General features: G+C 45.4%; 1 pseudogene; it reads left to right on the top strand.

Moving 5' to 3' along the window:
- The first annotated feature begins 5,265 nt into the window (after window positions 1-5,265).
- On the top strand, window positions 5,266-5,868 carry LOC119543684 (annotated as a pseudogene).
- The last annotated feature ends 6,530 nt before the right edge of the window (window positions 5,869-12,398 follow it).

Genomic DNA, 12,398 nt, shown 5'->3' with positions numbered 1-12,398 from the left:
CAGAAACCATCTTGCCTAACAGGTACAGACTCAAGGGTACAAAAAGTTAGTCCCTTCTCTTGAGGTTGGACAGTTCTGTGGTGACATCTGTGTTACAGGGGCTAGAAGTCAGCTGAACCCACATTCTATCCTATTTCCCTCATGCCCCTTTTCCTGAGACCATTAGCTCCAAGAACCTCTGTCTCAGGTCTCCTGCTTCTATAGAACCTCAGACAAGCTCCATGAGACCAGAACCACTGTCTGGTTTGCCGAGGGGGGAAGTGAAGCTGGAGGTTGTGGTCCTCACTCAGACACTCCATCTAGTTGCTGGTGAGGGTGAGATGACTGGGCTCCCTGCCCAAGAAGGGGGGTTTCTTCCCCAGCTTTCCTCTTGGTAATATGCCAAAGATAAGAAGAGGAGCAGTTTCCCCTTCATGGGTTATACATCCCCTAGGATCATGCTTTCTTGTCTTCATTCTGTCCCTGCCTTCTGTCCTATTGTCTCCCATCCTCACCATGGGCTGTGGCTATTGGACACATGCAGACAAGTTGGAGGCTGAGGTAGCCATGGATTTTGGCTGCTCAGCATGATTTTCCTGCAGTTCCTTCCATTATCTCTACACCTCTACCACCCTGCGGGCATCTGACCCAAAATAGGCCAGATATTGGTTCAGAAATGAGTGCATGACCAAACCAGGCCAATCAAGCCCTCTTTGGGACTTTTCTTCTAAAAAGCTAAGGGGAAAACTTGTCTCCAGTCTCTGAGGTGGGGTGTCAGTGGCTGTCTTCCCTGCCACATGGGTAACGACCTTCTGAGGCGCTGGAGTGTAAGCCGACATCCAGGCAACAATGGCACAAAGAAATGAAGAGAGAGAAGACAGTGGTCTTGACAACATGGATCTGGTCCTGGATCTAGCATGCCTGATGCACTCTGTCCTTCCAGTTACACAGCCAGTGCAGGCCTTTCACTGATTAAGTTTGGGTTTATTTCTGTCTGCTGCAAATGAAAAAGTTCTGATCAATACCGAGCATGGCTAGATGTCCCTTCCAGAGGAAAGAATTTCAGGGCATAGGTGTACTCTCCAAAGGGATAGCCTCAGTTCAATCAAAAGGTGAAAATCAGGACCGGAAATCAGGTCTCCTGACTCATGGTGTGGTTCTCTTCAGTCCAACATCCCAGCTTTTCCAGTGGGGTCATTACCAGACTTTGCCTTTGGGGTGTGAATGTTGAGGCTGTGGATCAGCTGGAGGATCTATCCCCACCAGAAATCCCTCAGGCTAAGCCATCTCATCCAGGTCTTTTCATCAGAGAAAGAGCTGAATTGGGAGGAACTGATGAAAGGCAGGTGCCAGGTGTATTTTTTGGCCTTTGCTCAACCCGATGCAGGCAGTGGTCTCATGGGGCTTTCTGTCCCACTGTCCTTTCCCCTAATGCATTTATTACCCCAGGGAAAATGTAAAAATCCATTCAGGGTGAGGCTGGGAGTTCTGATGAACGAGTTTGTGCTGATGGGAGACTGAGGCAAGAGCACTGGCCCTGGGTGAAGGGGAAAAGTGAGTGTTGGTTTTCTCTCTCTGACCTCCTCCTCCCATGTCATGTGGCCTGCATCCTACATGCTCTGATATCAGCTAATTATACCTCCATAAGAATTTGGGATATTGCATGCTCTTCTCTAGTAGAATTTGGAAGCTAGATCTTTATTTGGATAATAAAAAATACTGTTCCCAATTTGTTTTAGTTTTCCAGGTTGCTAGGACAAATACTGCACAATGGATTGGCTTAAACAATGGAAATTTATTGTCTTATAGTTTTGGAGCCTGGAAAGCCCCTGGGGTTGGTAGCATTCTGGCTGGCTGGCAATCCTTGGATTCCTTGGCTTTTCTGTCTCATGATGATGTCCTCTCCTTTCTCTTTTAGGTTCCTGCTGATTTCTGCCTTCAGGCTCCTCCCTTGGCTATATTTCTATAAGGCCTCCATTAATAGGATTAAGGCCCATCCTGACTCAGTTAGCTACACCTTAACTAAAAATAACATTTTCAAAAGGTCCTATTTACGATAGGTTCAAACCCACAGGAATGGGATTAAGATTAAGAACATGATTTTTTTCTTTTTCTTTTTTTTCCCTTTCCTAGGTACAAACTCAATCTGCCACATCATTAAAAGACTTTCAGTGAGTAATGAGTGTGGAAGGTTTTTTTTGGTAGGAATAGAGGAATTCAAAGCATCCTTCCAGAATCTACTGTTTTTATTTATAAGGATATCCCTGGCTAAAGTTGCCTTGGGTCTTTATCTCCTTCTTGGAAGTATAAGTGTGTAATCACTGGTTCCTTCTGGAGACTGTGTTCCCACTGATGTTGCTAACTCTAGTGTACTGATTTGCCGTGGCTTGAATAGTCCCAGAGATATACCCTGAGATAAGAATTTGAGTGCAAGTAATTCATTTGGGTAGTGACAGAATGAGACATAGAAGGGATGGAAACAAGTACAGGGTGTGTTATCAAGTCACTTACCTCTGTGGGTGAATTGGGCTCAATCCCCTGGGGAACTTGGAATGAATAAATGAATGAACGTATGCATGAATGCAAGTGATTGCCTCTTTGAGTGGTTTTGGAGTAAATCAAGGTAACGAGCTGAGTCCTGTGCCTGGGTCAGTGCAGGATGAGAGAGGACAAGCAGCAGAGAGGTGTTGGAAGAGTTGAGATGCAAGGGAAATTAGGAGTTCAATGATGGCAGGAGCTCAGACAACCTCAAAAAGGTATGACCCTGGGTGTTAGGCAAATTTTGCAGAGTACATTAAAGTTGTACAAGCTGGGATAGGGCTAGATTCAGTTTTACTTTAACTCAAAGGATAAAGAGGCGTCAGCTGACACCCATGGCAATTGACAAAAAGGAGTGGCCCGGAGAGTTTAGTCCTAGGTTTCACTCTGCCCTTACGGTGTCAATGTAAGCAGATCTCTTTATCCCATGCGGTAGGCTGAAGAATGGCCCACAAATATAACCATGCTCTAATTCCTGGAACCTGTGCATGCTGCTTCACATGGCAAAAGGGACCGTGCAGGTGTGATTAAAGATCTTGAGTTGGGGAGATTATCTTGGCTTATCTGGGTGAGCCCAGTTTAATCACAAGGGTCCTCATAGGAGGGAGGCAGGATGCTCAGAGTCAGAAGCTGGTGATGTGATGATGGAAGCAGAGATTGGAGTGATGCGGCCACAAGCCAAGGAGTACCAACAGCTCTAGAATCTGGAAGAGGCAAGCAGCAGATTCTCCTCTCTGGAGCCTCCAGAAGGGACCAGCCTGCTGATACCTTGGTTTTAGCCATGTAAGACTCATTTTGGATTTCTGACCCCCAGAACTGTAAGAATACATTTGCATTGTTTAAAGCCACCATGTTTGTGGTAAATTGTTACAGCAGCAATAGGAAACTAATACACTCCACTATGCCTCAATTTCCTCATCTGTAAAGTGGGAGCCTCCACCAAACTTCAGTGACCTCTGAGGCCCCATCCAACCCTCTTTTTCATATTTGGATTCTATGCTGATTCCCCAAGTTTTCTTTTGGGGCTAGGTAGAATAAATATTTATCAACTGACTTTTCAGACATTAAGAAATTGAGGTCTGTTGAGAACACACTGCTATGGCTGAGTTGAACTAAACCCCATCACTTGCTTCTTCATTTCCATTAGATTGAAAAGTTGTAGGTGCCATAGAGGTTTTGTTTGCTTAAATTTTGTTTGGATATACAACAATTCAGTTTGATTTCAGTGGCCTTGGTATCATGAGATAAGAGCTCAAGGTCAGAGTCAGAGAGGACTTGAAAGTCAGAGTCAAGAGCTCTTCATCTAACAGTCGGTGATGAATTAGAACCAATTTTCAAGTTTATAAATGGCTACAAAGTCTCACAGTCTCCCAAAGTGGTGCCACCCAGATCTGCTATTTTGGAAGTGAAGTACCATCAGGACATTTTTTTCACCTATTAAGGGGCTTTTCTACCCAAAGGGAAAGAAGACATCACTGAGAGGAGAAAAACCAAACAAATAAAGAACAAAATTTCCAACACATTTATGGGCTCATTGGAGAACTGGGTTCTAAAAACCTGCAGAGTGGTGAGCAGGACTAGACTGCTTTTAATTGTATTGATTTTAATTCTTTTAATAAGGTGATCCTTATTAATTCATCTTTCTTTCCGTTAAGCCAACAAATATTTATCAAATGTGTGTTTTACCAGGCACTGTTTTAGACACTCAGGATATATCATGAAACATACAAAACTCCTTGTCCTGTGGACCACACATGCTAAAGATACTTGGTGGAGTGTGGTGTTACAGATCACTTAGAGGTTGAGGGATAGAATTGGAGGACTGCTCCAGGGTCCATTCAAGGGAATGGTCTTAGCAGCCATTCCTCCTTCCCTACCTGCCCAGCTCTATCTCCTTTCAGTTTTTGTGCACATGGTTCAGCCAGCAGGAAAGGCGTGACTCATGGGGTCAGATAGGCCTGGGTCCAGCTCTGGATCAGCTACCCACTAGCTGTGCAGTCTTGGGAAAGCCACTTTCAATCTCTATGAGCCTCCGTTTCCTCCATTGTAAAGTGGAGATGATAATAACTACGTTGTATTGCTGTTATGATTTTTAAACATTGGCAAGGACCTCCCCAGAGTAGCTATGATTCCATGACCTGTTCTCTCCCCTAGTTCTGGGCTGGATCAACCTTGGTGTTAACAATACTCTGGGATTCAAGCAGACATGGAACACAGTAGTAAGGGGGAACAGTGGAATGGAGGGAGCCAAGCCTATTTGTCTGTAAGCAGGCAGGTGAGTGGACCTGGGAGGAGAAGAGCTGGAGGGGCTCGCCATCAGAAGTCTACACGAGGGGAGGGAGAGAGGTGTTGAGCTATCCCTCAGAGAGCCCTCATTTCACCAGGCCACTGGCTTGGGGCACCTTCCTTCCCCACGGGGTTCACCTGGCTTTGAACTTTGCCAGGCTGGATTGACTCTTGGACCTGGCTGAACTTCCAAGGCCCTCCCAGTGGGTCAGGAATCAGGCCAGGGGTTGGGCATGGGTGCTGAAGTGCAGGGGATTCCCTCATGCCTGTCGTCCCCACCCCTGTAAAAGTTCTACGGAGGACTGACCTCTGTGAACCTCAGGTTGGAGAGGGGCTGGTACCCTAAGGTGGCCTGGAGACCCCTCGGCCTGAGGGCGGAGATGGAATCTCATGGATCCGCTTTAGTGGCTGGCTATGAGACCAGTCACAATCTTCTGACCAGCTCTATACTCCAAGGGGGCCTCCCCTGAGCCCTACATTGTGTCTCTTGGTGCCATGAAACTGGACAAGGAGAAGCTGGAGCAAACACTGCCCCCGAGGAGTCCCAGGACATCAAAACTCAATCTGCCAAGCTTCTGAAGCAGAATGCCCAGCTCACACTAGGGATCCTGTTTGGAAAGGTGTCAGCCAGATGACAATTTGTCATTTTGAGGCTCTGTAGCTGAGTTCCAAGAATATGTGTAAGCTGCGGCCCCTGCTGCAGAAGTGGGTGGAGGAAGTTGACAACAACAAGATATGCAAGACAGAGACCCTCCTGCAGCAGGCCAGAAAGAGAAAGTGGACATGCATCCAGAACTGAGTGAGAGGCAACCTGGAGAAGATGTTCCTGCCAGAGGGCAAACATAAAGCAGTGACTCTTCACAACAAGACGACTTTGAGGCTGCTAGGTCTCCTCTCCTGGGGGACCAATGTCCTTTCCTGGCACCAGGGCCCCAGTACCCAGGCTGTGGGAGCCCTCACTTCACTACTCTGTACTCCTCCAACCCTTCCCCTGAGGGTGAAGCCTTCCCCTCTGTCCAGGTCACCATGCTGGGCTCTCCTGTGCATTCAAATCAAGGTGCCTGACCTTCCAGGAGTGGGAGGCAGAGGAAAGGGGAGAAGCTGTGGACCTGGGACCCTGGGGTTTGCATAAGTGAGTTCTTCACTCATTAAGGAAGGAATTGGGAACACAAGGTGTGGGGGCAAGGAGTTTTAGGGAGACCGGTTGGAAGGAAGGTGAAGTTCAGTGATGCTCGTGCTCTTGATTTTAATCCCCACATCATTCATAAAAAACAAAAAACAAAAAACAAACAAACAAACAAAAACATTGTCCAGGAGAACACAGGGCAGTAGACACCCAGGAGCCACCCAGATAGTGATGGAAGGTCTAGGAAGCTTGATTGTGGCCCAGTCCAGATATAACTGTTAAACTCTCAAGTTATGAGAGCTGGAAAGAGAGAGTAAAGGGAAGAGTGGAAGACAGATGGGCCCTGGCACCCACAAGAAATAGAATGTTTCTGCCAAGGGTAGGGTGAGAGAACATAGGCCTAAAGTATAAGAAGGGGTTTTGGGTTAGACTTCAGGAAGAGCTGGTCCATAGGAAGGAACTCAGAAAACTGAAACACTTAGTTCAGACAGGGTACTAACTCTGCCTCAGGGAGATGAGTAAAATGGACAAATGTTATTATAAAAATTAGAAACAATAACACAGAGGACAGAAAACAAAAAAAAGTTTCATCGTTGAATGCTTAGACAAGTAGGAAGTTATTTTGTGGAAAACTCTGTATCAATAGTTCAAGTTTTTTTAAATTATTATATCAGTTACGGTGATTGTGATCAGTGATACTTGATGTTACTATTGTAATTGTTTTTGGGTGCCACAAACTGCGCCCATATAAGATGGTGAACTTAACGTGTGTGTTCTGACAGTGTCTAACCTGGGGAATGGTGCATGTGTGTGGCCTGAGGATGCATGGGGGAAACTTTCACTTTCTCTACTTTCACACTGCTGTTTAGTTTTAACATTTTACCATGAGCTCATGTTGCTTTCTTTCATAATTAAAAACTGAAGTTTTTTCCCCATGAAGTGTAAAACATAAATTTATCACAAAATAGTTCGTGCCAAAGCAATGTTGGAAATATATCAGTCAACTGCTGGAGGTTAGTGACTGGAAGGGGATTAAAAGGGAGCTTTTTGGGTGCTGATAATACTTTTTATTGAAGTAGTTCCATGAGTGTGTTCACTTTGTGAAGATTTATTGACTTGTAATCTTAAGATTTGCTCACTCTTCTACATGTGTATTTGTATTAGTCAGGGTTCTCTAGGGAAACAGAACCGACAGGAGATATCTGTAAATATTAAGATATTTTATAAAAATATCTCACACAACTGTGGGGATGCATGAGTCCAAATTCTGTAGGACAGTCTGCAAGCTGGGAACTCCGATGAAGGTTTTTGATGAATTCCCCAGGAGAAACAGGCCTGCTGAAGTAGAGATGGAAATTCTCTCTTCTGACTGCTGAAGTCATCACTTCTCCTTTTAAAGACTTCATCTGATTGGATGAAACATCTCTCATTGCGGAAGGAAAACTTCTCCATTGATTCTGGATGTAATCAGTCATAGGTACAATCACCTTACTGATGATTTAAGTCCACGAAATGTCCTCACAGTAACAGGCCTGTGCTTGCTTGACCAAACAACTGGGCACCATTAGCTGGCCAAACTGACACATGAGCCTAACCATCACAATATTCTGTTTCAATAAAAAGTTTACATAAAAAAATTGGAGGCATTTGGGAAGGGGCTAAAGAGATTGCCAAATTAAAATCATGCAATTTCAATGCATCTGACATTGTACATGCCAGTAGGAGAGGAAGGTTTTTTGTCACCTTTAAGAGGGCAATAAAATGTTATGAAATTTTTTCCTGAAAGTTCTCCCCTGTCCTAGTTTGCTAATGCTGCAGAATGCAAAACACCAGAGATGGATTGGCTTTTATAAAACGGGGGTTTATTTCACTACACAGTTATAGTCTCAAGGCCACAAAGCATCCAAGGTAACACCTCAGCAATCGGGTACCTTCACCGGAGGATGGCCAATGGCGTCCACTAAACCTCTGCTAGCTAGGAAGGCAGCTGGCGTCTGCTCCAAAGCTCCGGCCTCAAAACGGCTTTCTCCCAGGACATTCCTCTCCAGCAAGCTTGCTCCTCTTCAAAACATCACTCCCAGCTGCACTCCCATTCCTCTCTTTGAGTCAGCTCATTTATATGGCTCCACTGATCAAGGCCCACCCTGAATGGGCAGGGCCACGCCTCCATGGGAACATCTCATCAAAATCATCACCGACAGCTGGGTGGGGCACACTCCAAGCAAATCCAACCAGCACCAAAACTTCTGCCCCATACAAGACCACAAAGATAATGGCATTTGGGGGACACAATACACTCAAACCGGCACATTCCACCCCCTGGACCCCAAAATGACATTATCTTTCCAAATACAAAATGCATTCATTCCATCACAATATCACAAAAACTTAAATCATTTCAGTAACAAAAGTTACGTACAAGATCCCATCAAAATCAATTATAGGCATGGCCAGTCCTAAGGCATAATTTTCCTTTAGCTGTGGCTCTGTGAACCTAGAACAAGTTATGTGCTCCCAATATACAAAGGAGAGACATTCATAGGATAAACATTTCCATTGCCATAAGGAGAAACAGTAAAGAAAACAGGGTTAACAGGAGCAAAACAGTTCCTAAAACCCGCAGGACAAACTCCATTAGATTTCAAAGTCTGAGAGTCATTTACGGAACAATGTTGCATCCTTGGGGCTTGAGAGAGCAGGAGTCCAACGCTTCCTAAGTGCCTTTGTGGCAGCCATTTTCTCTCCAAATGCTTGGGTGAGTGCTCCAACATTTCCACACATTGGGGAGACCACTTTCTCGGCCCCACCCTCCTAAAACCTCGGGGCAGCTCCCGGATTCCCTTCCATCTCCGGGGCACACGCTCCCCCTTCAGAACAGTGGGGTGGCAGCCAGGCTCTCCCCAATTCCCTGGGAATGTGCTCCGCCCTCTTTGGGACCTGAGGTGGCAAAACTCTTCCAGAACATCGAGGTGGAATGCCCGCCCTTGACCTCCAGGGCAAACTCACCCTTTCCATGCATGTGGGCTGCTCCGCTCTCCCAGCCTGAGACCTCTTGACTCCAGACCTCAACCTCCATGGCTCTGTCTTTGAAGAGATTTTTCCTTTAATTTTTTCCTTGTCTGTCTCCTCCAGTCCAGACCGGCAATGGCTCTGTCTATAAAGATCTCACAAAAATTCTGTTGCCTTTGCATGAAGCATACAGGGGTCAAAGCCATCAGACAATAGGACTTTCCACAAATCCTTTCTGGATAATTCCATCTCCAATCTTGGCTTGTACTGAAATGGTGGCTGGGTTCTATGTTTGGTAACATCCTCACATTGGGCTGTAGCTTCTGGGATTCCACCCCCTGGAAGCTCGTAATTTTCCAAGCCATCAGCTTCTGGTCTCTTTGAATCCAAGAGTTCAGTTCTAAGTTTATCTCTCTCCGCTCGCATTTTACTATAAGCTGCAAGGAGAAGCCAGGGATCTCCTCCACATGTAGTCTGGAGATCTCCTCAGCTAAGTATTCCAGGTTGTCGCTTTCAAATTCTTCCTTCCATCTGACACCAGGACTCAATTTTGCCAAATTCTCTGCCACTTTAAAACAAGGATCACCTTTCTTCCAGTTGACAACAACACATTGATCATCTCTGTTCAAGGCCTCATCAGAAGTATCTTTAGAGTCCATATTTCCACAAACAGTCTCTTTAAAGCAGTTTTGGCCTTTTCTATCAAGCTCCTCACAACTCTTCCAGAAACTCCCCATTATCCATTTAAAAAGCCGTTCCAACATGTTTGGTATTTGCAAACTCAGCAGCAAAAGCACCCTACTCCTGGTACCAAAATCTGTCCTACAATGGGATTGGGAAAGCCATAAGGACCACACTCCACTTTGTCTAGTTTATGGATGGATGAGTAGAAAAATAGGGGAAGGAAACAAACAGACAAAGGTATCCAGTGTTCTTTTTTACTTCAATTCCTTTTTTCACTCTAATTATTATTCTTGTTATTTTTGTGTGTGTGCTAATGAAGGTGGCAGGGATTGATTTGGGTGATGAATGTACCACTATGTAATGGTACTGTAAACAATCGACAGTACGATTTGTTTTGTATGACTGCTTGGTATGTGAATATATCTCAATAAAATGAAGATAAAAAAAAAAAAAATCTGTCCTAGTTTGCTAATGCTGCAGAATGCAAAACACCAGAGATGGATAGGCTTTTATAAAATGGGGGTTTATTTCACTACACAGTTACAGTCTCAAGGCCACAAAGCGTCCAAGGTAACACCTCAGCAATCGGGTACCTTCACCGGAGGATGGCCAATGGCATCCGCTAAACCTCTGCTAGCTAGGAAGGCGGCTGGCGTCTGCTCCAAAACTCTGGCCTCAAAACGGCTTTCTCCCAGGACGTTCCTCTCCAGCAAGCTTGCTCCTCTTCAAAACATCACTCCCAGCTGCACTCCCATTCCTCTCTTTGAGTCAGCTCATTTATATGGCTCCACTGATCAAGGCTCACCCTGAATGGGCGGGGCCACGCCTCCATGGGAACATCTCATCAAAATCATCACCGACAGCTGGGTGGGGCACACTCCAAGCAAATCCAACCAGCACCAAAACTTCTGCCCCACACAAGACCACAAAGATAATGGCATTTGGGGGACACAATACACTCAAACCGGCACACCCCCTTTTAGCAATTTATAGAGCTTTTCCTACTGATGGAAGGGGCTAAAGAGAGGGCTAGGAGAAGATGGAATCTCAGGGATCTGCTTTAGTGGCTGACTATGAGATCAGTCACAATCTTCTGACCAGCTCTACTACATGAAACTTTGATATGGAGCAGCTAAGAGTTTATTCCTTCAACAACCTTTTTTTTTTTTCCTGAGCACATACTCTGTGCTGGCATTGTGAGAAATGCTTGAAACATTAGGATGCATGCATTGTGATCTTGCCTTTAAGGAATTACCCATCAGGCCTAAGTAAACTGGTAAACAAATTAGAGAAATAAAGTGTTGTAAGGGCTAAAAAGGAAGTACACACAGGATGTAAATAGTGGGAGAGAAACAGAGGGAATCATTGGATCCCCTTAGTGCGTGGGTGTATCAGAAAAGACATACAGGGAAAGGAACCCTTGAAAGAGCAGAAGGTACCAGGTGTGCCTGCATTTGGTGGAGGTTCAGGGAGAGCCAGAAGGACCTCCCAGGAAGAGCGCATTGCAAGGGCAAAAGCCCAGAGGTCTGAATGAAGAACTGAAGAAATTCTGGGGCTGGAGGTTTCTGGAGGGTAAGTACAGTGAGAGAGAGGGTGGAGAGGTGGGCAGGATGTGGAGTGATGGGGGTCCTTCCTACCACCTAAAAGCCTTTATTCTATAAGTGATGGTGAGCAGAGGAGCAACATGGTCAGAGCGATCTCTTGGAAAGATCACTGTAGCAGGAGTGGGTGGGGTGGCCCAGGGGGCAAGACCAGAGGTAGCAAAGTGGGCTAGGAGTTAAGGGTCTGAAATAAAGCAGCAAAGTGGTTGAAAAGGCAGGAGTGGTATAGAGGGCGTTAAGGAGGTGCAATCCACAGGGATGGGTCACCTGCTGCTTGTCATGAGCTCAGGAGCGAGGGAGGGAGTGGTCAAGAGGAGATATTTCTAGGACTCTGGCTCCAGGCACCGGGGTAGATTGTGCTGCAGTTTGCCAAGAAAGGGAGACCGAAGATGCATAGGTTTTGTGGGAAAGATAGTGGATTCTGCTTTGGGGCATAGTGAATTTTGGGGGCTTACTCTGCTGCAGGTATTCAGGGACAGTGGGACTTGTGGGTCTGGGGACCTGGGGACAGGTCAGGTGGGTAGGAGGAGAATTAGGGGAGAGTAGATGCCATAAACCTTTTTGTTTTCAACCTGAGCAGATGAGATACACCTTTTTTTTTTTTCCAGCTTATGTGACTCCTTTTCTCATATCAGATTCAGCCAGCTTTGCACTTTATTCTTTTTAATCCCTTACTCCTCTGTATTTTTGACATTCTCTATCGAGCGGAGTAAGATGACTCATCAGTCCTGAACCTGCAGCATCCCCTAGCAACCTCTGACTGGCTTCAGGTCACATGGCTATAGCCACAGGAGATATATATCTGGTTATTCTTGATATAATTAAAAAATACTTTTATTGTAAAATAAAAATACAGATATAGAAAACTATACAAATTAAATATATGACTTAAATTATTACAAGGCAAATACCACCCAAGTCAACAGAACTCTCCCAGCTTCCCCAGAAGCCCCCAAAATTTGCTCCATCCCAATCCCAATCCCTTTCTTGTCCCACAAAGTGACCATTTGGACAGCATTTTGGACTTGTACTTTTACACAGTGTTTTAGCTAACTTCATCACAGACCCTTTCATGCCCACTATTGCTCTTCCCTGGGATGACCTCTTGCCCTGGTAAATAAACTCCACTTGGTTCTCATTTCCATGAAGAATTTCCAGATAAACCCCATCTATGT

Source organism: Choloepus didactylus, chromosome 9 (assembly GCF_015220235.1).
Source record: "Choloepus didactylus isolate mChoDid1 chromosome 9, mChoDid1.pri, whole genome shotgun sequence".
Taxonomy (NCBI): Eukaryota; Metazoa; Chordata; class Mammalia; order Pilosa; family Megalonychidae; genus Choloepus; species Choloepus didactylus.
Note: the sequence above shows the minus strand (reverse complement) of the source record. Positions and strands in the feature narration are given on the sequence as shown.